Source organism: Ambystoma mexicanum, chromosome 5p, assembly GCF_040938575.1.
Source record: "Ambystoma mexicanum isolate Mex_15411 chromosome 5p, UKY_AmexF1_1, whole genome shotgun sequence".
Taxonomy (NCBI): domain Eukaryota; kingdom Metazoa; phylum Chordata; class Amphibia; order Caudata; family Ambystomatidae; genus Ambystoma; species Ambystoma mexicanum.
The window spans coordinates 1,020,043,363-1,020,070,942 of NC_090930.1; positions in this window are offsets into that span (position 1 = coordinate 1,020,043,363).

Here is a 27,580-nt window from a genome sequence, read left to right on the forward strand (position 1 = left end):
GTGATCAGTGATCACGGTGATGGTATGCCTGGCGCCAAGAAGATAATGCCGCCAAGCCTTAAAGGCAGACTTAATGGCTAATAATTCCTTATCGGTGATTGCATAATTTATCTCCGGCGGTGAGAACTTTCTCGACCAAAATGCTACGAGGTGCAGTTGGTTGGTTTCGGGGTCTCTCTGAGACAGGACAGCTCCCATGGCTAAGCTGGACCCGTCAGTTTTGACTATATATGGGAGATCGGGACGCGGGTGTTTCAAAATAGGTGCGGACGTAAATTTAGCTTTCAATTCCTGAAAGGCCTGTTCAGCTTCCTCGGTCCATTCAAAATGTTTATTTTTCCACAAGAGTGCAGTGATGGGTTGCACCACATGTGAAAATTCCGGGATAAACCTGCGATAAAAATTGGCAAACCAAGCATGCTTTGGACACCTTTCACCGAACTAGGTGATGGCCATTTGAGAATGGCATCCACTTTCCGTGAGTCCATTCGGACCCCTTTAGGTGTCAGGATGAATCCAAGAAACTCAACCTCGGTGGTATGGAAAATGCATTTTTCCAGCTTTGCAAACAGTTTGTGCTGGCGCAATTTCTCTAGGACGGCCCTGACATGTTTTCTGTGATCTGATTCCGAAGAGGAGTACACCAGAATGTCATCGATATACACAACAACACAGACATCGATGAGTTCCCGAAGGACATCGTTCATGAAGAATTGGAAGGCAGCAGGCGCGTTGCACAACCCGAAAGGCATCACCTGGTATTCGAATAGTCCATATTTTGTACGGAAGGCCGTTTTCCATTCGTCGCCTTCTTTTACTCGTACCAGATGATAAGCCCCCCGGAGATCTAACTTGGTGTATACGCAAGCGTCCTTCACCTGGTCAAGGAGTTCAGGGATCAAAGGCAGAGGGTAACGATTTTTAACAGTTATCTGGTTCAATGCGCGGTAATCGATACACGTTCTAAGGTCGCCTTCTTTTTTTGGCACGAAGAACAAAGCCGAGGATGCCGGAGACTTTGACGGGCGAATGAAACCATTGGCTAGGTATTGATCTAAATATTGTCTCAAATGCAGATTCTCTGGTTCAGTAAGGGCATAAATCCTGCTACAAGGGGGTTGTGCACCAGGCACCAGATCGATTTGGCAATCGTACGATCTGTGAGGAGGTAACGTGTTGGCCTGTTCCTTTTGGAAGACGTCCTGAAAGTCTTGGTATTCCGGAGGTAGTTGCATGGAGACAGAGGTTACTGATGCTAGACTGATCTTCAGATTTTCTGGGTAGCAGGTTTGTGCACAATCCGGGAAGGTTATTCTCTTCGCTCGCCAATCAATTCGAGGATTATGTGTCTCTAACCAAGGGATTCCGAGAATAACCTGAAACTGTGGAGCCTTGATTACATCAAACACAACTGCCTCCCGATGGCCGTCCGGACCTACAAGTGTCACCTCAGCTGTGGAATGTATTACCGGTCCAGAGGCAATTTCGGTTCCATCAACTGTGGTGATGACATCTTTGCTGGTTTTAGGACGCAGAGGGAGGTTAATCCTGGAGACCAATTCACGATCCACATAGTTTCCTATAGCCACACTATCGATGTATGCCTTTATTGCATGCAACCGCTTAGGCTGTTCCGGATCTACGAGGACCATTGGCACAATGAAATGCGAGGTCTGAGAGTTAGTTTTCAAGCTCGGGAAGCGGACCCCTACGCTTGTCGGGCGTGGTCGTTTCCCGATACAGAGTTTTCATGGATTTTATCAGCGGCTCCTACCATCTTCTTGGGCGGCTTTGCCGGGCAATCTCGTAGAAAGTGTCCAGAGGACCCACAATAAAGACATAATTGCATCTGCTGTCTTCTTTCACGTTCCTTTTGAGTTAGAGGTCCTTTAACCCCTCCGATTTGCATTGGCTCAGAGGCTTCAGCCCCCTTGAGGTTAGCGTGGGTCTTGACCAACACCCGGGTCTCAAACTTGGACCGATGTGCTTTTCTGTTTTGCAGTCTGTGATCCAATTGGACCACTAAGTCTATATATTCTGAGCATTCTTGGGGCGGATTTACAACTTGGGCCAGGACATCTTTAAGTTCTCCGCGTAGATTTTGATAAAATAACGTGATTCTTTTATCTTCTGGCTACCCAGTTTCCACAATTAGTCTATTAAAGGTTGCAATGTAGGATAGGATGTCTTGATTGCCCTGTCGCAGAGATAGAAGTTCGTCATCCAGAGCCTGCCCCTGGGGGTGACGAGCAAATAACCTTTCCATGCTTGCTTGAAATCCTTGAAAATCACGAAGAATCGGGTCATCTTGAGTTACCAGTGGAACTGACCAATCGGCAGCACTGCCGCTGAGATATGACAATACAAAGGCTACCTTGGTCTGGTCATTAGGGAAGGCCCCAGGTCTGCATAGGAAATGCAAACGACACTGATTCATGAATATGGCAAATCATTTGGGGTCCCCAGCAAAGCGTTCGGGTGGGGCCAGCGGCATGTTTCCAGGTAGATTAATCTGCACCGGGTTACTGGAAGGCACACGAGCGGGGTTCCCCCAGGAACCGGGTAAAGGAGTTTGTCCAGCTTGACCTTGCAACAGATGCCTAGCCAGGTCATCAGCTCTTTCCTTTGTTACAATCACTTCCCTCCTGAGAGCATTAGTCTCTTGACGAGCGGCGTGTACTTCGGCCCGTAATTCCCCCAGTAGTTGGGCCAACTGGTCAGTCTCAGAAGTTTCCATAGCGCCTGGGTGGGAATTTGTAGGAAGGCTTCGCGTTCTGTAACGCTCACCTGGCTCCCACGAAGGCGCTGGTCTAGTCTGGGTTGCTGTGGCCTCTTCAGGCGTGATGCGCAGAACTCGGACCACCGATTGAGCAGGACCCCCAAATCTTGCTTGTCTGGCCCGTAGGAATATCCTTCTGCAGATGAAAAAAGGGGATTAACTGTCTGCAGAATAGTGTGCTTGCTCCCCTCTTTCCCCCTTCATTCTTCTCTGACTTCCTCCAAAACCCCCGGTTTAAGCTCACCTTATGGTTTGGAAGGATGAACTCTCCATCCTGCTTCTGGTGCAGGGGCGCGCGTTCGTCCAGTTACTTCACTGGTTTTCAGAATGGCGCTGGCAAAATCCACTTGACTTTTCTGAGCGATACGCCGTAAGTATGAAGATTCAAAAGTTCAAGTGTGAGCCTCTTTTTATGTTGTCTTCCTAACCTGTGATCTGTCCTTTTTTTCAGGTGCAGAACGAAGGCGATGCGTTGAGGGGTTAAATTGCCGATGGTAAAATCATGTGAGTTAGTGATGAGGGCGACCCCTCTAAATGTCTTTATAATTCCCCAGTAATGTCTTTTGTCCTTTCCCCATAGGGGCCGGGGCGCGGTACCTGCCAACAAAGCGGCGCCGACCCGAAATATGGAATGGTTCACCAAGAAAAGCTGGTAAGTATTATGGCTGAAAATTCGGCTTTCCTCCTGTGTTCCCTCTGCTCACCTTTTGTCTCTTCTTCTCTCCCCTAGGTGCATAGATGTGGCGACCGGTGCTGACAGCTGCGATGGAGCCGGGAGATGTCTCGAGGACAGGTGAGTGAAGCACGGCGCTGAAGAGAGCAACGCAATGCTTTTAAATGGAAGTCTTTCTTCAAGAATGCTGGCGTGAAGATTCCGGATGCAGGTAAGAAGTTTGAATAAGTTCTTGGTTTTCACCTTTCTCTTCTCTTCTTTCCTTACAGGTGTTCCAGGTTCGAGGCGGGCGTGGCTGGAGTCCAGGTGCAGGAGCAGACACGGTGAGCATTCAGCTGCTGGGATGCAGAACAACGCGAAGCACGTGTGGCTGTCCGGGCGCGGCTTAAATAGCCTTGGAAGAAGTCCTAGGTAAGTATTCTTCCACAGCCCCACCCAAGTAACAAAATAGTCCCTTCAGTAAAATAGTCCCACTTAAGCCTCATTTGGCTAGGGTCTTCATGCAGCATGGTCTGCATCAGGTGAGTATGCAGCATGGTCTGCATCAGGTAAGTGCACCAAACACTTTCCTTTATGAGCCTGGCGCCTATGGCGCCAGGACTGATGTCCAACATGAGCCTGGCGCCAAAGGCGCCAGGACAGAGCCCAAAGAGCCCCTATAAGGGGCCGCTGGGCTTTTACCCGGGGGCATGATGCGTGCTCCCGGGGGTGCTGGGGCTGGCCTGGTGCTCCGGGGGTAGGCATCATGACAGATATACCCATTATGACCCTCCTACACCAAGGTATCATAGTACCATGTATACCATTTATCCAGTGAAAAAATCAAAGTGGTCCAGTTGGAGATGTGAACTGCCTAATATGAGTAGGGCAGCTGCTGGCCGTGAAGGACAAACCCATGGGAGCCAGGACAGAGGTCTTCAGTTGCCAAAACACAAGTCAAGGTTTAGGGCACCAGCGCACCCCAGGATAATGGCCATCCCATTTGAACTACCAGATGCTTGAAACCAAACCACCTAAATTCTTCACAAATTAGACTGATTAGTGGGACCGCAGGAGAACCAGGCCTACCCCCCATGAGGAGTAGCAGATAAGGGGAGAGCAGATGACAACTCGGCCCATATTTGTATCACAGAGACAAAGGGTGATGTAACTTGCACAAGATTACAACGGGGAGGCATGCTGGGGGCGCCTATGTGCCTGGGATGAGAGAAGAGTTGTTTTATTTGCCACCACCAGACTGACCTCGAAGCTATCCACTGAGCTCATGTTGTCGGCCAGGTGCACATCAGGTGATTAGGTCTCAGGACAGGGCAGTGACTTCAGTAATTAACCCATCACCTAGCAGCAGCCCAGGGTGAAGAGATCGACACCCAAGTGTGAAGAAGTTGGATTCGAAGAGGATGTGGCCAAAGGACTGGAGGACCATATGTAATCAGTAGTATGTATATAGGTGGTAGCCAATGAGGTCAGGTTATGAACACTGGATATCGTGTGCATCACAGATGATGATTTTTATAGTTATAATGTGTTGTTTGGTTTGATGAAGAGAGAGAGCTCTGCGGCAATACCATATCGTCCTTTTCTTTTTGTATACAAATAAAGCTCTTGCTCTTCTTACAAAAGGGGGCACCAAGCGTCCTTCCCTAGAGGGTTGTTATTTATCCATCACGTGCAGCAAAAATGACTTGGAGAATCTGAGATTTGAACCCAGTCTGCAATGTAGGCCCACATCTCTACTTAGGTCTGTTTGATAAAAAAAAATAAATAAACCAATCTGACAAATATATAAAACTTTGTTGAAATATATAAGCAAACATTAAGTAAAAGGAATATGAGAGAAGCTTTTCATTATTCAAAATGGAAGTATACAAGTAACGGAATTCTAAGTTATGTAAGCCTTGAGCTTTAGTGCCCTTTTTGGTAAAACTCATGCAGTGGATGGGAGATAGAATAACTCTGATACCAAACAACCAAACCAACTCTGGTCTCCTCTGGTCTGTACCGTTTCTGCCTCTTCTTCTCCTCTTCCTTTGATACATTCTCATCTGGGCCCGCAGTTTCCATTGTCAGCATTGAAAACAAATCAAAGTAATCCCTCGCCCAAATACGGTCCTTCACCTGCCTATGAATGTACCAAGATATTGTACATTTTCCAGATAATAGTGGGGCTATTGCTACTACCAGAGTCTCCCCGCTTACTGCAGAAAGATTGGACCAAACCAACTCAGGAAGATGGCAAAGCATTCTGTATTCTGTTTTAATATCAATTATCTAAAACAGGGAGTTACAACGGACGTCAATGGACGTCGTACAAGCCTTCTCATACTTTCCATAAAAAATCACACCTTTAAACTAAAAACTCATCATAAGTGACGTCATACTATGTGGCAAATAAGAAAAACCTATGAGAGATTGTGACACGCTTAAGAGGAATATCTAAGTGTACTTTCTACAAGGGGTCGGGTTGTAATTGGGTCTCTACTGTCAGGTGGACAACTTGTGCCCTCCTCTAGTGAAAGTTCATCTTCAACACTATTAAGAATGCAATTTATTATTGGCTCTCAAACTATAAGGCCCTCTACAACTGGTTGGCATGCTCGTGAAATGCCTGAAACATTCGGTTCACTTAGCAGCACGTAAGCTTATACCCAGGTGCTGGGAGATGGACATGCCTTTGCCTTCCTATCCAATTAGCCCAACGTCTCTCATCACCCATGCCTTCTGCCATGATTATTGTCTTTGTACTTGACCTTGTGGTGTATTCTTGTCTCTGGGGATATAAGGGAGTATGGGCGGGCATGCACTTATCATAGTTCTGGAACTGCATGCCATCTCTATTTTCATCCTTGGCTCCCATGACAGGAGACTGCAATCTGGTCCATTTTGCAGTAATTAAATGTCTTTAAACGAATAAACTTGTCACGCATGGTGTTCTTTCTTTGCACCTTAACAGAGAATGATTCGGCTTGTCACGATTTAATGCCTTGAGAATAGATAACCAGCCTTGGCTTGCTCCAACTTTGATACCAAGCCAGACAGCTTCACCATCCCAGTCTGCGATCTCTGCTAATTTCTTGCTGCGACACAGCTCTCTGGCCTTCTTTCTGCGTGGGTTTGAGTATACTAATATATGACACTGATGTCCAGTTTCAATACAATGGCGGAATGCCTGCAGTCTATTCACTACGTATAGCCAGCTTCTATGATCACTTAGTCTGCTTGCGTTACTGCATCGGTACAATTATTGAACGATTTGTTTCTTCTTTAGTCCATCATACAAACACAATCTTCTTTTCACATATGGACGTTTACTCAATTCGTAACTTCGTCATCAGTTTTGATGCGGGTCATACATTCTCTTCAGCCAACCTTCTTAGTGTGTCACTTCTCGTCTCTCCTGTCGTCACTACCACCTCTTTCACTCTTTCTCATATTCCTTCGGGGAGTTCCTCCCTTAGATTATCATCTCTTCAGGCATACATCTGGTATGGTTTTCTCAGTGGATACCTTTTCTCAAACACTCGCCATGGTATGGTCACAGCTACTGGTGTCAAGCATGATGCAGTCTCAGGCTCTCATCATACCGGTGGGGGAGGGAGATGTGGGACTTCCTGCAGAAGCATTCAGTTGCTCCTCTACAGCCTAATCATTCCCCTCTTGGTTCTACAACTCAATTTGAAGCCTAAAAGAAACCCAACATGTAGCTTGTGATTTTGCACAATGTCAAGTTCCAAAAAAGGAAAAGAAACACCCTCTTTGTCCATTACATCATGGGAGCAAATTAGTTTTAAAATGGGGTATGCTGCGATTTTGTGACTCCATTGAGAGAAGATGCAGATTTCTGGGTGGAAGATTCAAAAGCGCCCATCGGCTCTTATTACCCAAAGATACTGCCATTTACAGCTGACAAAGAGCTTTGGGGAGAGAGCAATCAGGGACACAACAGTCTCCTATGAGTGAGGGCCTGTGAGGGTGCAACAATAGCTGTGAGTCAGGGAGGTCAAAGGCAGGCAAAGCTAGAAGTAGACCTTATTAAAGCCACTGTGAGCTGAAGAAAGGCTCGCTGTGCATCTTACAGAACGATACGTTTAGTAACTTAATGACCTTTCACCTCAGCCTGCGGATCTGCTGCTGTGTTTTCTGACATTGTGATGGCTAGTCGTGGTTCAGTGGGCAGCTATGCTGAATAATGGAGGGACTATCTCCAGTGCCACCAATGTTGAGGGGGACATGCACCTCTGCACCCCCCTTAAATTACACTCCTAGGTGCATCATTGATTTGTAATTTAGGAAGAGCAGTACTTGGCTGTCGCTGAGTAGAATAGAGGAGCTGAGTTTTTTGTCATTATTAGGTTAGTCCTTCTTCCAGGTTCTTCGGCTGCACATCCAGTGTCCAATCAAACGCAATGGACCGTTCAAACATTTAGCAACCTCCAAATACTGCGGGCCTCTGCACTGAACAGCGCACCACAGCGCACACCTTCCATCAAAGGACACAGCCTTTTACAATAACACGGTTAGCACCCGGCACAACAAGTTCAGTGGTAAGAGCGTTAATCCAAGTTTTTGGGTGTCCACTTGGCCGCTAAAGTCCATCAGCTCTCACTGAGGCCCTCCCTTCTCTCGGGCCTATCTACACGTGGGCTAGCAGCGGTTGCCAGCCAAACCCACCCGCCAAAGGCTGAATTAACAATACATTAGGGAATTCACATTGATTTGCCTGACACCATACTTATGCAGTTGTGCGTCATTGATGCATAGGGCAAGAGTGAGCATAGCCACGGTAATGTTTATTGAGCACATTTCCAACTAAATTGTCTCTAAGCGATTGCATGGAAGGTGTTGCATTACCAATCTTGCTGGAGCTCATTTGCTCAACATCAGAACGATAAAAGACTGAGGTGTCCCTGTTAGAAATGCAATGCATAGCACTGATGTTATGAGCAAATCTATGCAGTGGATGCCATCGTCAACTGAGCTACCTATCCATATAATATGCTTCACGGTCCGGCCCCAAACTGGATTTAATGGTAAGTAAATAGAAGGGAAGACCTTACAACTACAGTCAGAACTAGTACAAACTAACCAATCCCACACAACAACTTCTAGTAGAAAAGATTATTAAACAGAGCTGAAATTCCAGGAACGCAATGCAAGCTAGGTAAAACAAACACAGCCTGTCAGGGCGCTCAACTGGCGGGAATCATGAAGGGGGCGTAGCTGCGGCAGCTGCTGGTCAAGGCAGACCAGGCCAAGCCTAGACTGACTGTCAGGAAAAGAAATGAGGGAAACCCGGGAAAATACAGTGCCGAGGACTCCGATAATAAACACGACGGCGTGGTGGCGTTTCTGATGGAAAGGACCGTAAACAGAGCCAGAAGGCGGGAAGAAGGGAGGCTGGGCTCGCTCTGCGTAATGACAGATGGTGAGCAGGCCCGACCTCGGGGCTTCAACCAAGAGAGCATACAAAACATCAACGACCTTCTCACGGGAGAGCAGCGCATGCCACGAAACCAAGAGGCACCTAAACACCACACGCATTCAGAAGCGGGTATAGACGATGCAACAGGATTTACAGTCTGAGGAGGGGTCTCACAGAAGAGTCTTGATATATGAGTGGTTATGTGCATTTATACTGCACACTCTTCACATGGAGGTCACTAGGCACATGGTACTGTGGGTGACTGCTGCTCACAGAGGGAACCTTATGTCTGTTGATGGTGACGTAGCTCCCCAGTTCTCGCCTATTAAAAATTAGTGTTTACTCACAGAGGCCACGCTTTCTTACTTTGGGTAAGGGCTTGCAGACAGGGGGCTTCAGGGACCACATTACGGAAAAAGCAGAAGGAGCACAAGTTTAATTCTCTTTAATAGCAGCCACTCCAGCTGACAAACTCATTTAACACACACGTTGCCCTGTGCAAAATCTTGGATTGGTGTTTTTTAAAGCAGGGCAGTTTTTGCAGGTTTTTCTTTGAGTGGTTAAGAGGCGATGCACATGCGATCATGGTCGGACTGGGCCATAGAATTGTCTCGGACACCAATGAAAAAGTGGCCCACGGTTTCAAATGGCAATTCATTCCTTTTGTGGCACTGTTTGAGTAGCGCCCAAGAGGGAGTTTTTTAATACAATGTGCTGCAAATTGTGCATTTTAAAGAATATGTATTCAGCTACACTGGTCAAAACCATTAGCTGCACAGTGAAGTCACCCATCAAACTGGCCCACATTGTCCCAAAAAATGGCCCACTATGACCAAAAAAACTGTCCCACACCAGCATTTTGAGTTTTTGTTTCAGCTGAGGGCCTATTGCCCTACAGGCCAGTCCAAGCCTGCATGCGATGTCGTACGGTGAAGGGATATCCACATCTTCAGTGCCAATCCAGAGAAAGGTTTGCCATTTGTCGTCTCTGGATTGACACCTATAATTGTTAAGCAGAGGCAACTTTTTGGGGATGCAGACTTTCAGCACTACACTGTAAGGATGCAGAAAGCTTTGGGGTGAGGTGGGTAACATTTATTATAACCTTGAAATGTATGCAGTGTAATCCAAATTGCACCTGCGAATGGAGGGAGGAATGCAACTCAGAATCAGATCGCTAGCGGTAACCGCTGAGAAGCCACTGTGACATCACTCATGTGTTCCAAGCACAGCAGCAATGCATGCTTCATGCACACAGAGCGGGCAGGTGCAACAGGTGCAGCGGTGCAAGCTCCACATGCGGTATGTGCAGAACAAGCTGAACAGTTTGAGCGACAGTGCATGCTGGCCACACACACTGATAAAAAGGCACAGCACGGGCGACAGCGGTCCATCCTCCTGCAGGGTTACAGTTCGGGGAAAGCAGGGGGCAGCGTCCCCCTCAACCCCACCCGCCAGGGATAGTGCTCTTGTCCCTTTTCTGGGGTGGGGAATCACCTTTCCAGTTCAGGGTGCCGTTTTAGGACCAACAAATGGAGTTCAAATTCCAAGCAGCAGTGCTAAATTTGAGGAAAATAGAGAAAATAAAACCATATTTTAAACTCACTAAACTGCAAGCTGTTTACTGCATGCCACATATTTAAAATCAGAACAAAAGAAATACCTCAAGGCTGCCCATGTATTTTACAAAATCAACTCATATAGTGTGTTTGGTGGCCATTTCAATAATGAAGAAATTCATGTTTTGGTAAATTTGGTTAAGAAAGAATAGCAATGTATGTGTGTGATAGCAAGAGTTACTTTAAGATACGAACATATGGGGGGTCATTACGAGGTAGGATGTAACCATGCTATTAGCGGCATGGCCACCCCCTTACAGGGTACCGGGTCCGGGTTCCTTGGAGGGCCTGGTAATTCCTCATTCAAGGAACCCATCCCCATTCGAGTCCCCATAGGGCTCAATGGGAATGGGGAGGGTGCTAACAACGGGCCCGTTATTAACGGGCCCGTTGTTAGCACCCCAACGGGCCCGTTATTAACGGGCCCGTTGTTAGCACCCTGGTCTCCTCGTGGGACCCGCTAAGGGCGCCTGGAAAAACCATGCGTCCTTAGTGGGTTCCCGCGAGCAGACTCGTAATGGGGCGGTAAGGGGTTTACGTCTCCGGCACCTTTACCGGCGCCGTTAACCCCTTACCGCCCATCTCGCAATGGTCTTTTCCAACTGCTATGGGCAAATATTGATCAAGTTGAAGTACTAACACATTTCTGTATAGAATGGTCAGAATTACCTGGTGGAGGAGACTTGAATGTAGGCTTGAATCCAAATATGTATACATCTGCCCAGGATCGTCAAGTCGCGAGTTGCACAGCATCACCCACCAAGATGAGGGCAGAGATCATTTCTAATCTGAATGGTCTGCCAATTGAAGGTATTTGTGAACCATGGGAAGAGAACGTTCACATTTCACTTACATCGTCACAAACCCGCCCCCAAAACTGACTGCATTGCTGAAAAAGCCATCAATTTAGGGTTCATAAACGCTAAAGTGGAGCACTGAAGCATATCACATGATCATAAAATAGTTATCATCCTAGTCTTAGATTGTAAAGCATATCACCTGATCATGAGATAGTTACCAGCCTAGTCTTAGATTGTAAAGCATATCACCTGATCATGAGATAGTTATGTAAACTCTTGCATGAAAGAAAATGGACTTGAGATCAAACACTAATATCGGATTCAGGATTCCAATTCTATATACAACAGCAAGTGAGTAACTTTTCCAAGACTTACACAGGAAACACCTATATAAGAGTGTTTTGGAAGGTTTCAAAGTAGGTGCAGGGGGATGGATCATTAGATAAACTTAAGCCAAATGTAACAGTGCAAATTAAGAACTAGGCTGAATTCAAACAAACAATTTCCAAAAGCCAGAAAGAACAGAAGACTGCTAAAGTGACAGGCAGTTTTGGGTTTTGAGTCTGGACTGCTTTGGCTTTGCTGAGGATTCCCAGCCTGACGGCAATGTTTGGTGAGCATGTGAGTCCATCAAGGATACCAATTCTGGAGAACAGGAGTTACAGGTAAGTAAGATGTTCCTTATTCTTCCCCCAAAAGGTAGACCCATAATTATAGGGTTTTGGAACAGCGGTGCATATCTTAAATGCAGCCTCTGCAATGCAGAGACTTGTTTGTCCCTCCAGCGGTCAAATGGGCACCTGTGAACCAAAACTGCTCTGTGCCACTGGAGGGGCGGGCGCTGCAGATCGGTGCACTGATGCAGCAGCACACAAGTACACTGTGCTTTCTGCGCGGAGCTTGTGAAGGGGGAATCTTATCAGCAGATTTCTCTTTCAGAGGTGGAATTTTCCACAACATAGCATTTTAATAATGTAATGCATTTCATTTGTAAAAAAAAAACAGCCTCCTACACCCATGCCAAATGACAGCCATCACATGCATACTACAAAACTTTCTACTTAGCATCCGTGAAACATGGTGTGTGCCTTGGCAAACACTTTTCTTCCTCTCACCCTTCTATGGCTTTGTGATGCCCTTGCGCATTTATCTTTTCTCTTCGCCATTTTTACTTTTGTTCAGCCCCGAAATGTGGGGCAGGGCAGGGAAAGTAGAGCTTGCTTCATGTTAGTGCCCAGCTATAGGAAGAGGTTCTGCTTGACTTAATGTGTTTAATTTTGTAAAGTGGTATATCATTTTTACCCTACATCTGGATTAGTTATTATATAAACCCCTAATGAGCACCAATCCTGTTTTACTATAAGTAACAAAAACAAGTGTAGGACTAAGCTTGCAATCACTTCAGTTCCGTAGGCCTGCCCAAGACCCTAACGTGCATCTCCAGTAGCCAGTGGACAGACCACCCCCTTTTTCCATATCCTTGGGATAATTGTCTACTTGGAAGGTAATCGCATAGCGCTTCCGACCTTCCATGAAATTTACCAAAGTTCCTGAAATTCCTCTAGATTGTATATCAGTAACCTCTCCACTGTTAAGCTAAGCAATAACCCACTTAGAATGGTTGTAGCAAACCTGCACAGAGTCTGTATCAGTAAGGAAAGGGTTGAACATGTGCCTATTGATACTAAAAGTGTTTCTCTGAAACCAATAAGATAAGGGATCTTCAAAGGAAACTGTCCAAGGATGGGTGAACACAAGTGGAATTTCCTTTGTATGATCTACACCTTGATATCCAGACATCAGTACTTCCAAAATGTCCCAAGCTTGAGTCACCTTTTACAGACAAGCTATTCTGCAAATCAAATGTCCAAATGAATAGGCATGATTTTTAACACCAGGCGATATATCAACAAGGTTCCAGTTCGGCCAATAGGTGGCCTAACTAGTCCCTATTCCAAGTGGACACAGGGGGCAGGTATGGGTCAACAGTACCTGATTTCAGTTCTTGGTGGGTTGACATATTTCGAGCCCTGTGTCGAGCGTAGATGCAAGCAGATCAGTCTCAGTTCAGGCATGTTGGATTGTGTAGGTCCCATGCAACAAGCTGGCATCGAGTAGGGGTAAATGCAGTTGCTCTGTGCGGTTGAAGGGGCTCTTAGCGATGCAGTTTGGGGCAGTCCCATGATCTCTTTGCAGTGAGCTACTAGCTGTTGGGAGGGGTTGATGCATGATGCTCCAGCAGTCCCAGTCGGCGGCCGATGTTCCTCAAAGATGGTGATTTTGGGTGCGTGTATGTGCAGATTGGTGAGGGGACCATTCAAGGTCAGATGGGTCGAGTCGTGGATGTAACCCCTGGTCAGAGTCAGCGTGCGGCTCGCTAGTGATTCAGGTTGGGTCCTGGAATTGTTTGGCAGTAGCGCCTGGCATAGCAAGGGACAGGTGCAGCCAGGGTATGATGTAGCATCAAGCTGGCTGAAGTGCAAGCAAAGAGTTCGGATTGGGGAAGAGCACAAATACCAGCACCAGTGTCTTCACTCTTGTTCAAGGTGCAGTGAACACGGAGCGACTAGTTCAGTGCGTCAAACCTGGGAGCTGCAGCTAGTCTAGTCCTCAGGCTGCTGTGAGGCCCACTCAGGGACTCTAGGACAGGAGGGTTCCTTTCAGGGTCTGCTATCCCAGCTTTAGGAGATTCCGCTGCAAGTAGCAGATCCTGGGACACAGCAAAGGTTCACCCCCATTTGCCCTGGGAGTGGGTAGGGGGCAGATCTTCTGCCTTGGATGGCACCTTCACCTCAGGCTGAGGGCTTTGGTGAGTTCAACCTTTCCAAAAGAAGTCCAGTGATTTCATCTCGGGTGCTTCAGAGCAATTCTTTAGTGTCTTGAGAGGATCTAACAAGTGGTGGAAGACCCCTTCTTTTAAAGGCAAACGCCTATATGTGATTGGACCACTAAGGCAGGCTAGTAGCTTTACGCAAATCACTATCCTTGAAAGAAGTTGACTTTGCCTTCCTAGCATCACACCCAAAGTGCATGGCTTTACAAGAAGTAGAGCAGACAGGAAGGAGAGAGGCACAGGGACGCGGTCGTGGAAGTCTCGTTCCACTGAACAGATCGCTCCAGACTACTCTAATGCTGCCACCCCCACTTCCTTCTCACTAGGATTAAAAGCCTTTAGAAATCCAGCACCCTGGTGAGGCTACTCCCTATGAATGGGTGTGCTCATGTGATGCCTGGGCTGTCTGCTTTGTGGTTGTCCCTGGCGAAGGATGTTACCTGCTCTCAAAGATCAAAGGCCTGGTCATTTAGGTTCCTATCCTGTCAGGCTCAACCCGCCTGGCCCGAATACACATTACCTTCCACAGCTGACCATGGCTCACAGTAGCTGACACATTTGTGATGTCAAATTGGACGTGGCTGTAATAATTGAGAATACCATCCACCATATCCTAACTAATGTATGGCTTATGTTGAAAGATTATTCTGCCACCAGGAGGTATACCCATATTACAAGGTTTTAGAACATTGGTGCATATCTATTTTACATCGCTTGGCTGTCACTGCAGCTGTCAAATGAGCACCTGTGACCTCTGAACCTGCTCTGTGCCACTGGTAGGGCAGGTGCTGCAAATCAGGGTACTGATCCAGCACGGCACAGGTACAGGCTACACTTTGCACAACACATCTGCCAATAGACTGCAGCTTTCCCACGATAACAATTTGGTCTAGCTGCAGACATAATGTCTCTCCTGCTTCACATATTTTGCACGAAACCTCTGCTATTAGACTGCAGCTTTCCCCCACGATAGAAATGTGGTCTAGTTGCACACATAATATCTCACTTGCATACTCTCCAGACTACCTCTCTGCACCTCCCCACATGCCTGCTCAACCTTCGTACTGGCTAAAATGTGCACACGCATTGTATAACTCTGACGAATTTCCGATAGTTGGATTTTGGCGTTCAACCTACAGCGTGTTGAAACCACACCAATGGTGAAAGGCGCTACACAAATTCACATTACTTTACATTAGATGTACTTAAGCCAAATTTAACTGTGCAAATTAAGAATTAGACTGAGTTCAAACAGACCATTTCCAAAAACCAGAAAGAACATAATTGAACATCAAAATATATCTATTTTTGATGTTATATTACAACGAAACATAATTCAAAGATGGAATCAATTTTTTGGGATGTGCCAGGATTTTAGGGCCCGCTAGAAGGGCAAGTGATTCAAAGTGTTCTTCATTTGATCTATAGGGAAAGGTGGTTCCGGAGTCTTGAGGCAAGAGCAGTGAATGTGTGACTGCCTGTGCTGGAGCTGTTGGAAAAGGCGGTGCTGAGAAGTGATTAAAGGTTTCTAGCACAAATATGTTTACTGAATCTAGGTGCGAGGAACAGGGGTCCAATCTTGTAGAAAAGCGCAATGAGTGATATGATATGATATGATATTATAGTTTATTTATATAGCGCCTTTACACAATGTGTTTCAAAGCGCTTCAAGGCAAGGGAGGGAACAAGGGCAAATACAATGACATTCTTACAGGCCATGAACAGTAAGTATGTGAAATTAACTATCATACTCAGCCTGACGACATTTCAGATAGTGCAAGAGCTAAGACATAGATAAGGAAGGGAGAGGGAAAGTGGGAAAGAAATGGAAACAGACAGGCGACTACCGTACTAGGCCTGACGACATTTCAGGTAGAGCCAGAGAAAAGCACAAGGTGAGGGAGAGGGGTGCAGAAAGGTAGGGGAGGAACAAAACAAGCGACTTTCATACTAGGCCTGACGACATTTCAGATAGTGCTGGAGGGGGGGTGGGGAGGAAAAAACCGGTAAGGGGAGGGAGGAGGAGACAGACGAGGTTGCTATCATACTAGGTCCAGGGACAATTCTGATAGAGTAAGTGCATAGAAGAACGTAAGGGGAGGCGATAGGAAAAGGGAGAAGGGAAAGGAGGAGAGAATAGAGAGTTAGCAGTCAAAAAGAGTGGAGAAGCGAGAGGGGAGAGGGAATACAATTGCAGAAGTCAGTAGTAACACATATTGTTGCAAGCCAGGATACAAGATGAAGATGGGAACAGCATGATTCAGGGCCTCCATGAGTACAAGATGCAAAGAAAGTCCTGCATGAGAGTTGTGAAAGGGTGACGCACCGTGAATAAATGAAGTCCATAAAAGTAAAATCCAGCATTGGCCACAAGACGGTGATGGTGAAACCAGAATGTATCAGGACAGACTCCTGCAGAAGTAGGCTTGAGTGCGGTGAGGGGGGAGCAGGATAGAAGAATCAATCAAAACAGGCAACACCTGTGTGCGAGAATGGGGGTGCACAAGGGAACATCACGGGGGGACCAGAGGGGGTGGGGATGGCCTGTGGTGACAGAGGGAGTAAATACATGTTGGTGCATGCTTACCTACTATCTGAGCAGGGGGTCGGGCCCTGGGTCCTCCTGGTCCAAACAGGAATTGCCCTTTTCTACGCCTGCCCTTCGCTTAGGGTGCCCGGGCGAGAGACGCCCTTGATCTAATAGTTAAGAGCAGGAAGGAAGAGGCAGGGCTAAGAAGGTGGGCGGGGTTTAGGTCCCATGACCTAGATCCACTTGCACCGGCTCCCCATCTGCAAAGGAAAAGAGGCTGGAAGGCTCCTTAAGTAGTGAAAAAGAGTGGCAAGCAGGAAGGCACCAGTTGAGCGGGGCTTGCTAAGTGGTGAAAAAGAGCGGCAAGCAGGAAGGCACCAGGTGGGCGGGGCTTGCTAAGTGGTGAAAAAGAGCGGCAGGCAGGAAGGCACCAAGTGGGCGGGGCTTAGGTCAGGTGACCTAGATCCACTTGCACCTGCTCCCCATGTGCAGAGGAAAAGAGACTGGAAGGCTCCTTAAGTAGTGAAAAAGAGCAGCAAGCAGGAAGGCACCAGGTGGACGGGGCTTGCTAAGTGGTGAAAAAGAGCGGCAAGCAGGAATGCACCAGGTGGGAGGGGCTTGCTAAGTGGTGAAAAAGAGCGACAAGCAGGAAGGCACCAGGTGGGAAGGGCTTGCTAACTGGTGAAAAAGAGTGGCAGGCAGGAAGACACCAGGTGGGCGGGGCTTATGTCAGGTGACCTAGATCCACTTGCACCTGCTCCCCATCTGCAAAGGAAAAGAGGCTGGAAGGCTCCTTAAGTAGTGAAAAAGAGCGGCAAGCAGGGAGGCACCAGGTGGGCGGGGCTTGCTAAGTGGTGAAGAAGAGCAGCAAGCAGGAAAGCACCAGGTGGAAAAGGATGGAAAAGGATTTGAAGATAATGCGTTTGAGAATGGTAATCAATGGAGGGAGGATACAGCCACAGTGGTGTATAGAAGAGTTGACATTAGTCCAAAAAGCTGAAGGTTTCAGGGGTATTGAAGGATTCAGCAGAGGGATTTATCATAAGCTAGACAAAATAGGAAACGATTGGTCCACTCATGTTCACGTGTTAAGTTCATGTTTAGAACAGGAGAACTGTACTTATTTGTATGCTAATATTTGGCCAAATTAAATATGGTGCGGGATTGAAGGAATATTCAATTGTCCACTTTCGTTAATTGTATTATTTAGTAAAACAAATATGGTAACGTTCAATTTATGCTGCACCATCCCTGAATGCCGATTCAGGTGACAGAGAGGGGTCTTCTGTCTGATTGCAGAAATCCTCCTCTGTGGACTTAGAGGCCCGGGTCTGCCCAACTGGCAGTAGCATTTTCCTCACCATTGTTCGACTCAGTAAAGGAACCTTAGACAAGCCATGATGATCGGCGACCTTTATCCCACACCAAGAGCCGTTCAATCCACAGACACCAGTGATAATCTATCATTAATTGTCCTGCCTGCTTATCAGTTTAGTGGGAGAATGGCTAAATTGAATGATCAAATGTTACGCAGCTCCCCTCCTATTCACATGGAGGTCCCAGGTACTGTATCTCAGTAGAAGCATGTGCCTCCTGCAGCGAGTACTGTCCAGCACATGCACTGCTAAAACAAGGCAAGCACAAGGCATGGCAGGGCCTGAGTGGCTGAGCAGGCCAATCCAAACCCCTTCAGGGGGGACCCTTTTCATTCCCATGTGGCACCTACACAGGATCTCTTTCTACACGCAGCTACTCATTTTTTTGAAGGTCAATTTACACATGTATCAAAAGGTAAAGAGAACTATTGGTAATTAAAATAAACTATTAATGGACGTAAAAGTTATATTTTGCTAAATAGTGAATTTAAATCAATCAAAATCTCCCTGTGAGTCATCATGGCACTATGTAACTACAGACTGAAGGAAGGCTGCAACAATCCTTCAGTTCTAATGGAAGAGAACACACAGCAGTTAGGGTCGTTCCTACAGGCTGATGGCAAATTGTTCCAAAGTTTGAATGCCAGAACATGTGTGGGCTCTGCGGGGGTGCATATGGGCTCTGCAAGGGGGGCTCTGATAGATCTTCTAAGGGGCCAGAGGACTGGGAGTCAGAGTCTACACCTGTGTTGGTTGTTTTTTCATTTTCTTTTTTGTTAAAATTATTAGTGTTTGTGCACTATGTAACAAATATGTGGGATTAGCTGGGATAAGCTCAACAATACCAACCAATCATTGGCCAGCACACAAAACTAAACATTGCCTTGGTGCTCACAGAAGAAGGCCATTGGTTTGAATCTTAGTGTGAGCCTTCCCAAAACGCAAGAACATTTTGAGAGACAAAATGGTGTGTACGAACAGCCAAAAAAGCCATTTTTAAAAAGCACATTATTTAATTGTATTAACATTGTAGAATTACCTTTTTTAATTTGTCAGTGATCATTTCTAAGGATCACTTCTAGTATATACTGTAGTCATAGTAATAATGTTGCAATTGTCTTGCTGGGCAAAGCACACTATCAAAACCTAGCATAACAATTTTCTTACTGAAGGTTATCATTCCAAGATGGACGTCCGACTCCTTTTGTACTCTTTGAAAATATCCCCATGGAGGGGGTATCAAAAAGCACAAATGAGGGTTCCCGGCGGTTTTGCATTAACCAAAAATGCATTTTGGGGACACAAGAATGACCAAAGACTTTATATTTGTGACGAATATGCTTGTGATAGAGAGAGCTGTATGCTTGAATTACTAAGGACATAATGCACACTGTGCTATGTGCTTGTGACAAAATGGCCATGCTCTGCAGGAGTACAGGAATGAGCAGTGGCTAAACCGTCTACTCAGCCCCACACTACTACTAAACCAACAGCGATCAAATCATAAAGGTGAAACAGACGCAGCTCGACAGGTATACCTCGTTCACCTTTTGTGGTAAGCTCAACAATGGCAAGCTATACTCCTCACTAAGGGTATGGGCTGATAACAGTAGCAACCCAAAAAACATAAATAGAATGGTTCCAAAATAAAAGAATATCCAATCAAGGTACTATAAAACTACAGATTTTCAATCAAACAACAAAATGCAATCAAATAATTAGAAAACACTATACAAACCCACCCATGTAATAGAAACACAAGGAATTCTGACTTTTGTGAAAGGGCACTCTGGGTAGATGACTATGGATATTCAGGCAGTAGATTGGCATCAATGTCACTCTCCAAGGATTTGTCTTAGAAAAACAAGGTTGAAAACGTGAGCATAAACGTTACTATAGTCCCAAAAAGTGGATCAGGGGGCTCTTAACACACCCTTAATTCGTGTCTTTGGTGCTTGACAGCTCTGAGACACATTTGCTGCAATCGACCTGGCATAGAGGTGTTAAAGTTGATGACCAGTGATGACCCACTGGTGGTCGGCGATGAGTCACTTTGAATTTACATGCTCCCAAAGGGTTCGAGCCGGCATTCCAGGCAGTGAGACAATGGCTTCCAACAGCTCATGACTGCGGTTGAGTTGATGGCAAGACAATGGCTCTGCTGCTGAATTCAAGTAGGCATTTGAAACAGTGAGTTTGAGAGCTTCCTGCAGTCGAGTTGGTGATTGAGTCAGTTGCTCCCACGATGTCAATCCCACAATCGGGTTGCATCATTGGGTCGAGCTGGCGTCTCAATGGTTTGGGCTGTTCAAAGATAAGTGGAGTGCCAAAGGCAGCTCTTTGGGTCCTGTGGTGGCTCAAAGTGTGTTGAGCGCAGTCAATTTGGCTAAAAGATGTTTCACTCTGATGAAGCAGGGTTCCAGGTGCTTCTTGGCTTCTGGGTTACTGTGATTCTCAATTCAGGGGCTCCAGGATAAGGTGAGTCCTTCTGTTCTACACTCCCGCTCCCTCCAGGGAACCTGGGTGGCACCTACCGGGGATCCTTAATTGCCAGTGAAAAGGGTCATTGTACCACTGCAGCCAGCAATGAGACCTAGGTCTACATCAGTTCACCAACAATGTTCCCTGGGCATGGTTAGGGGACATAGCTCTCCTCTGCTTTGGATTCCTTATATTTTCACCTATAGGGCACAGGACCTTGGAGAAGACCGTGCTCCCAACAGAGGTTCAGTGAATTCTTCTTGTCCCTGCAAGAGCCCAAGGATTAATCAATCAATAAAGGGGTGCCCCTCTCCCTATAAAGGCAAAATATCACAGGGGATCGGCCCAAAGAAAACCTACTATAAGGGATCAAATCCAGGTTGTTCTAGAACATACTCTTTATGTTTTGACATCACACACAGAGTCCTTTACATGCAGGAAAGGAAGGGGACAGCCCTAACAGAAACCAAGAATGTGGAAGCCTTCCCTTGGCCCCCTCGATTCTCTGTATACTCTAACTCTGCCCACATCCCATGCCTGCTGACTTCAAAGAGGCTCCAGTGGTCAGCACCCTGGTGCGAGAGTGGCTGTATTATGGCAGCGCTGCCATTTACCACCTCTTCCAAGGAAACCACCTGGCGAACGTTCTGGTGCCCTGAGAAAAGCTGTTGCTTTCCTGCAATGAGATAGCTGGGCCCTGGTCCCAGAGCTCACACTAGTGTGATATCAAATTGTGGTGTCTATATACTTGGGGTCTCTTAGCAGACACCATGCCACAACCAGGCATGGCTTATATTTACAGATGTACGTGCCAGCAGGCTTTCTAAGGCATACAGTCATTATAAGTTATATTAGAGGTGCAGAAGATTAAAAAGCCACCTCTGCCTACACAAACGTTGTGTTCCAGTAGCTGACAGGGATACGCATGTGCCCTTTCAGTTGGCTCTGTGCACTGCAGAGCTGGGGCTGTGAATGTCAGGAGACTGGTTACAGCAAACGCACGTGTATGCACAATATTTTGGCATGGAGCATTTACGAAAGAGAGGGGGTCTGATAAGCAGGCCCCGTTTCAGAAAAAGAATTAGCCAAATAATGTTTTCAAATTGTATTTCTTTTATTTAATTTATTTATATAGTGCTAAGGACAAGGACAGACAACCCATACCTAGGGCTAAGAATCAGAACAGGACAGGTAAGGTCCTACAGAATTAGGAGAACAATATTGTTTTTAGCCCTCACTTAAAAATCCATGCAACGTACATGCTTTCAAGTCAGGTGGTAGTGCATTCCACATTTTTGGCACAGCATGTGGGAAGGAGCCCTCTGCCACAGAAGCCAGTTTAGTACGGGGGATTTCTAAGAGACATGCATTGATGGGCCTTAGAGTTCTGCGATTTGGAAGTCAGGATATACATTTGGCATGGTATTTTGGTCCTTGGCCATACAGGCATTTGTGCGTGATGCAATGCACACGGGAAAAGATCATGCTAGAAATAGAAAGCCAATGTGAAGCTTTCCTGGCCGCAGACACATGATCAGATCTTTGAAGGTATTCCACAACATGCACAGCATTATTTTGAATCACCTGCAGGCAAGTCAAATCTCCCTTGGTGATACCTAGCAAAAGGTTTGAACAGTAGTCCAATGTAGCCCCTATAATAGCACATGAGATGGAAGCGCAGCAGGATGTCTTAAAAAAGGGGCCTAGTTAAGCAAGCAGTTTTAAGTGATACGCGGTGTTAGAGACAAGGCTATTGACTTGGGTCTTCATGGTAAGTTCTTGGTCTAGGAAGACCCCTAGTGTCTTGACCTTGGTCTGAGTGTTTATTGGGCATCCCGCAACATTGAAAGACCGATATTTGGCACTCAATTTGCGCACTTGGGCTGCAGTGCCGAGGGCCATCAGTTCTGTTTTGGCACAGTTAAGCACAAGCTTATTTTCTCGCATCCATGATTGAAACCGGCTGTAAACAGAATTCAGCATCAGAGAGTCGTTGCCATAATTCCCCGTCAGGGGCACGAGGCATTGCGGGTCATCTGCATAATTGGGATATATAATACCTGCTTCATCCAACTGATCAAACACGGTGAGCATAAAGATATTGAAAAGTGTGGGCGACACGCACAAGCCCTGCAGAAGCCCACATGTGACAATAAAGTCCTCTGCTCTAACCTTGTTGAAGAAGGTCGTAGCCTTATGATCAGAGAGAAAGGATTGCAGCCAGGCTGTGGCTGAGGAAGAGAAGTGAGCTGTGCTACGTAGTCTATCCGCTAGTATGTTATGATGCACCAAATCAGGGGCTGCGGATAGATCTAGCAAGGTCATGTTCCAGTATGGAATGGAAATTAAATTGAGAACAGATCATATTGGAGATCGAGGGTGCGTTGTTAACCTGTCCACTCTCTCCTGCACTGCCTACCCCCAGCTTTTCCTGGATATTTTTGATTTTATCCGTCAGTGCATCCTGATTGGTCGTACACCACTTAGTATCTTTAACAATCTGTGACGGAGGGGGACAGGGCTCCTCTAACTCTTTAAGAACTCTAAAAATCTCCTTAGCACTAGAATCAGCTCTCGGAATTCTTTGGCCACAGATCGTTCTTTTTGCTTCAGGAATAGCTAGCTTATATATTTTAGCCGCTCGGGAGTAGATGTTTTATCCTCCGTTGATTTGGACTCCTCCCATTGCTTCATAGCCTTGTTCTTGATTTTCTTCAGATTGTTAATCTCAGCTGAGTAGCATTTCTTTCCAGGCTTTTTTGATTGCGGGCGTGATTTCACTGGGGCCACGCTGTTAGCAGCCTTTTCCAGTGTAATTTGATAGGCAACTGCTAGCTCTTCGGCAGGGTTCCAATTAGGAAGATTCTCGATAACAGAGGAGATGAAAGGTTCCAGAGCAGATGGCGTAATCTTGCAAAGGTTCCAATTGGAAACCCAGCATTGCCTGTGTCTAATTTTGACAGGCATACTTATGGACATATTCCATTCCAACAGGTGATGATCGGACCATGGGCATTGTCCATTTACTATGTTCCTCATGGTAATATTCTAGGAAAGATCCCATTCTAAAATTCTCCCTTTATCATGAGTAGGCGAGTCAATATGCTGTGTAAAACCCAGATCAAGCAATGTGTTCCTGACCGTCATAGACATATCATCTGAAAAGCTGAGATTAAAGTCTCCCAGAAAAAGAATTTTGGTTCTTGGTTTCAAGCAAGGGGTAATTAATTCACTCAGATGTGTAATAAACTTTGGCATGCAACGCGGTGGCCTATTAATGAGAAAGATGTTCATTGTTGTGCTGCATGGCAATGTGCTTTGCGTGAGAGATGTATGTTTAGATTAACCTTCTAAATGTACATTAGAATGTTAATATAAACATTTATATCTCTTCACCCAAAGAAAGGGGGTTTGTCAACCATCTGCGATGAACAACGGAACTGCAACTACATATTAGTACCCTACTCATGTCTAATGCTGATTGGTCCATTTATCAGCTTTACCTGATGGTGAAGCCTGCTGATTACTTAATATTATACCATTGTCACATGGCTGCTCTTCCTCCACCTGGGCTTTCCACTGTCTGTCACCTTTCGCACTCAATAGCTAAGCTTCATCTTTTCCCACCAACATCCCATTGAACATCCAAATGCACCTGCTGACTGCACCCCTCCCCCCTCCCTCCCACACTCCCTCCCTTCCTTCCTTCCTTCCTTCCTCAGCATCATTCTTATTGTTATCTTACGGCGCCCGTGTTTCTGGACTGCCACACTCGGAATGAGGCCCACTGACTTCTTGCATCTTTCCTACAATATACCCAAATAAAGGATTTGAGACTGTCCAACTCAAATCGTACCTGTATCTTCTGTATCTGCTGCTCTCCTCCTCCCCCTTCCTCCGCTCCCCTCCCTCCTCATCTCTCCATCCCTTTCTGTAACCAGTGCCTTAATGCCTGTGGGTTTTGCGCGCTTTACAAATGCAAAAATAAATAAATAAGCCCATTGGCTTCCCGTGTGGAAAGTGCATTCCGTTGTTTTGGTCCTCGGCTCCCGTCCCTTCAAATTTCTGATGAAATCTGTCTCACTTCAGTTGTGGGATACCTGCTGTTTACTGCAAGGCTGAAATGGCTGCTGGATTTTTAAAAAAAGGTTTCTGTTCTTAGTTCGAGCCAGCCCAGGGGCCTTATATCTGGCGGCTGTCAGCCGACCTCTGCCCTGCCCCACAGAGGCAGCCTTACCTGTCATCCTTGATGTCCCTGTGGTAGACATGAGATATTTAGCAAGTAGTAACTCCACCAATCATTTGACAGTAAAAACAGTTTTTTGGTCCTGGTGAACAGCAATGGTGTGCTAAACATTTACAAACCTTAACCCGTACAAGAAAAACATGTTTGAGAAGCAAGTGGGTAAAAATGTGGATCCTGATTGTTAAAACAAAAATCACAAATATCGACTTTTGATAACTTTTTTTTGGACTAAACTAAAATATTAGGCTGAAATGGAAAAATGTGTGAGCTTTCCTAGCCACATAGTTTTTAAGATCATGCATGGGCCTCATTATGGCGGTAAGGCAACAACGGAGCTGGTATCGCTACCGGCACCGTTGCTACCGTATCACCATACTATGAGTTGTGCTCGTGGGTCTCGCTCTGCCCACCAGGTCCGACCTATGGGGCTGAATGGGGAGTCCCTTATTGCCGGCACCTGCGAATGGGAAATGACTGGGTCCGCCGAACTCGGCATTGCCCGGTAATTACCCATTCGCGGGTGCCGGTAAAATCACGGGTTCGGCAGCAGCCGTGTCTTTGTTACATGCACGGCTACCGCCAAACCCGTAATGAGGCCCATGTTTTTAAGTTAGTCCAATAAAATGTAAAGGGCATCAAAACTCAAACTTTTGTGATTCTTTTAAAAAAACTTGATTTATATGACAACACGTGTTTGCAAATAACACAGTTGTTCTCAGAATTAGCAATTCACACAACGGGAAAAATTGCACATGTTTAATAGTAGACTTGCATTCTGTACATTCTTACTCTTGCATTCACATTCATTTTGTCAGTCCCCAAAAAGTTTGCATGCTTTCAGTAGAGATCCTGAAATTGACATTGTGGCAGCAGGCAAGTGAAACTGCACTATATTCTTTTCGGTAGGGAAAGTGGGAAAACCTGTTTACAAAAGTGAATCTTAATCTTACTGTGAAGGTGGGAGCCCGCCATCTACCTGCTTCCTTTTGCTGTGAGAAGTCTTACTGTAGAACAGTTGCCTACTAACGGCCCGATTCATGGAAAAGGGTGCATCGATCCCACAGTTCCTACGTGCCAAGAACGACTCAGTGCGAGCCTGCGCGCAGATGTTTTTCTGCGCGCTCTGCATATCCATGGAATTTTTCACGCAAAGTAACCATATATGCAAATTGCGCCAGAACGCCCACAACACGCCCCCACACAAACCACCAAACAAACTTTGTGCCTACCTTTACTCGACCATCCAGCATCACTGAGAACTGCATGCGATCACCCATTAATTTGTGTGCACCCAAGTTATGATCAGTACCACTCAATTTACAATCAGCATCACTCAACTTGCATGCCCTTTGTAAGTTACGATCAGCATCACTCAATTTACGATCAGCATCACACAACTTGTGTGAAATCAAGTTACGAGGTGCTCATTGTAACTTACAGAGGGCATGCAAAATGAGTGCTCGTAACTTCCGTGCACCCCTGCAATTGTACCTACCATCACCCGTATGAACTGCGTTTTGCACGCTCATTGTTTCCCATGGGACTTTGGACTTCACGCCTGCTATCATATGGCATATGGGTCCTGGGGTTTACATATGATTTTTCGCGACATGACTTTCTGAGTTCAAATCCATAAATGTGGTTGTATTTGCATTGATATGGGCTTGCGATTGCTTGGCCTCGGACCGTCCCTCAGCGCACCCACATTTCTGTGTGTTCTTCCTCATTCTGCATGTTCCGCCCCCTATTTGGGTCGCTGCATAGGCCCGGCCCAGTCTCTGCTTGGAGTCTCCCGCAAGTCGCTCGTCTACTTGCAGAGACTTGCTGGGTCTGCGCAGAATCCACACAAGTCCTGGAAAAGTCCAGCGCATTCCCTTCCATGAATCACCTAATGCAGATTTGCATGCAGATTGGCACACAGATTCCCGATTTTCCACACAAATATTTCCATAAATCAGGTCCTCAATCTTTTCCTTCTCAGAGTCATAGATGAACCTCTCAGCATTACCCAGTAGCCAACCATGTATTTTATTGACATATGATAATGATGTTATTTATATAGAACTTTTGCTAAAGCACTGTACATAGAACATATATTTATATTTTTTTATTTGTGTCATTAGTTTAAAAAAGTTTAATACATTTTTTAGAAAAACTATTTCTCCATGTACATATACAACAAAACAATGAAACAAGACAATCACAAGATAATCACCCCAGAATAATCAAGTATTCATCTCTTTCACCTCTCACAAACAAATGCAACCATATGGCTACATATATGTGGCCTCACCCATCAGTTCACGGATGTAGATTAAAAAGTGAACAAAGGTAACAGCGAAATGTCACGACCTCCCATCAACCTGTTCCAAAAACTATTATAGTTCACTCTCAATTCATCATTCGGAACATATTTAATAAATGTATCATCTCAACTGAAGTTGGTGCTCATTTATCGACCTCAGAAGGACGAAGGGCTGAGTTTGCCTTGCCATAACTCAAACCAGCGACCCGACCTGCAAACCACACATAGATCGTAATAGTGAGCGCTCAGCCTGCTGAGCTATCTTACCCCATACAGGAAACTAACCACATACTTATGCCTTTCTGGTGGAATAATACAATAGTAAGAAGGAGTTTAATGAGCAGCCTGCCATATGCACCCTAGCTATGGGTGAGTTGGCAGCACATTTCAATCTCCTGCAATAGCACCCTTTCGGCAGCTGAAGGAGGAGGTGTGTGGACTACTGATCTACTGCCCACCATGTCCCCTTTCAGTCCCGAGCTGGTTTTTGATGTTGCACTTGTGAACGAAGAGATG